We start from the raw sequence: 2,590 nt of genomic DNA on the forward strand, positions 1-2,590 counted from the left end.
TTATCTTTTTCTCCATTTACTAAAAAAAATACTACATTTGTCCCTAATTATAAGCAACAAATTAATTTTTTTTCTCTATAAACAATAATCATTAATTCTTAAAAAGTTATCCATGGTTAAATTTCTTATATAACCTACATTTATTATTAGCTTTATTTCCTATGCATTCATTTATATCTAATATTAAATATAACAATCACTTAACATAAATGACATATTTGAAATAAAACTTGAATTTATGACAAAATTAATTAAAAGTAACCATATTAATTATTTTTTTATCTTGATGATTTGTTCTATGTTGCTTATAATTAGAAACAAAGGTAATAATAATAAGAGACATAACAACTAGTTGTTCTGTTCTATTACAATAAGGAAGTGGAAATACAAGTCTTTTTTAATTATTATAGTGAGTCTTTCTTTTCCTTTTTAAAAATGTTGATTTTTTCTTTTTTCATTGTTTTTTAGGGGAGAAAAATAGTTATTTTCTAATTATCGAAAGTTTAGCTAAATCTAAGCAAGTATATCGGTAAGTTTGAGAGCAACCAGGCAACAACATTGAGACCCACAAAGCTATAACAACCTTAGAATTTACAACACTCACACGTGTCAATCTATAATGAACAACTTTTTGGAATTGGTTCTATTATGAATCCTTGGTAATGTTAGGAGTTATTTCTTTCTCTTTTTTCCCCTTCCTAAGGTTATTCCATAACAAGCATTGCTTGAAAGCTAGATAAAAGAAAATGGCAAGTCCACCTTTGAATTCGGACCTTACATTCCCATCGGTAGATGTTAACAAAGAACTCAATCCTGGGACAAACACACAGGTTCAGGTTGATCCTACATCTTTTGAGGTGGACGCCACCAAGGAAATGAAGGTACATTCATTTTTCATACACAAGGGAGGATCATGTATGATGAAGATGTTATTGGAATACCCATTTTTTCTTCTTTCATTTTTTTGTGTGGAATTATGAAACTTGTTTTAAAGAGAATATGTATATGTGTGTGTGTATATATATATATATATATATATATATATATAATAAATTGTATTATGTATTGAATAGTGTTGTGTATATACTTTCTTGATTGGTTGCAGGAACAAGATGAGGCCAGACAAAAGAAAAATGAAAGAGAAAAAAAGGATGCATTGCAATCAATAAAATCAGCCATTATAATTTCAGGCATAGTTGTGGCTTTGGCAGGAGCTGCATTTGCTATAACCAAGAAATTAAGAGAAAAATGACCCCACCTTTTCCAAGAAATATAGAAGATTTAAAGAGGTTATTCGAGTTAAGTTTTCTTTTAGGTCTCATTCTTTTTAATATGAATTAGTTCTAATCATTATTCTAGTTTTGGGTTCTCAAATAACTCTTTAGCACCTCAATACTTCATAAAATGATATCACATATGCTTTTTACAATGTACCTTGATGATTGACATCAAAGCTCAAGTTATAACAATTTACATTCTTTTTCTATTTCTTATTCTTCCCTAGATTTCATTTTTTTTTTCTTTTCAATTACCAATTGTTATTGTCATCAATCACTATATGTTAGGTGTTCGAGTAATATAGTATTGAATCAGTAAATTTTGTTTCCTTAACACATGACTATACTAGGTTTTAAAACTCGTTTGTGAATATTGGATGAAAGATACATTAACATCAACATATTTATCACCTTGCATTTGCATACAAGTAAAAAGGGGATGATTTTGAAACCCAAAATTTAGTCTCAATAAATGTACCATTGATTTTTTTTCTACCCATGGTCCACCTGGTACACATAGTTTATCATGTATAAATATGATTAATTTTATTTTGTTAGTGATTAAGAGTAAATGAGTGTAACTATATATAATTGTTGATTAGTATGAGTTTATTAAATTATTTAATAATGACCAACTTTACCTCAAAAGTAATGAGTAATTAATAATGTCACAAAATTATTTACTATCACAAAAAGCTAGCTACATGTAAATATAATTGCTTTGTCTTATAGGTGATCACGAACAAAAAAATAATTATACATAATTATTCATATGTATTTTGATGACAAAAAGATAATAAAATGTCAGATGATAATTAATTTTACCTTAACAAGTAATTAATAATGACGTGACAAAATTATTAAAATATTCATATATAATTACATTCATTTACTATTAACCATGTTGTGAAACAAAATCATATACATGCATATAATTAATCATGTTTCTAGTTGATCATTAGGCGCAGTGGTAGCAGACCTACATTATAATGAAGGTGAATAGATAAATTTACTCACTTTAATTAAATTATTAGTGTATATTTAAAATATTATCTTTTATAACTTCTAATTTTATATATTGAACTGACTAATAATTACTTTCAACATTTATATTTTGTTCTTTATATATGTAATGACGATGATGATGATTTTTTTTTTAAATTGTCCTTACTAATCTAAAGTCTTAAATTTACCACTAATTAAACATATATAATTAATGGACGTTGAAATTTTTTCAAAAAGAAAAGTGGGTGACATTATTTCTATTACAGGGATTTACCATGTTGCCCGAGAGAATGATTAACAATCAACAA

General features: G+C 26.5%; 1 long non-coding RNA gene across 1 annotated transcript; it reads left to right on the forward strand.

Moving 5' to 3' along the window:
* The first annotated feature begins 599 nt into the window (after positions 1 to 599).
* LOC145951752 (uncharacterized) lies at positions 600 to 1,486 on the forward strand. The gene is made up of 2 exons (XR_014429666.1): positions 600 to 881; positions 1,106 to 1,486. It is a non-coding gene; the product is annotated as an uncharacterized LOC145951752 (long non-coding RNA).
* Positions 1,487 to 2,590: the final 1,104 nt, after the last annotated feature.

This window comes from Cajanus cajan, chromosome 9, assembly GCF_000230855.2.
Source record: "Cajanus cajan strain Asha chromosome 9, NIPB_CcT2T_4, whole genome shotgun sequence".
Lineage (NCBI taxonomy): Eukaryota > Viridiplantae > Streptophyta > Magnoliopsida > Fabales > Fabaceae > Cajanus > Cajanus cajan.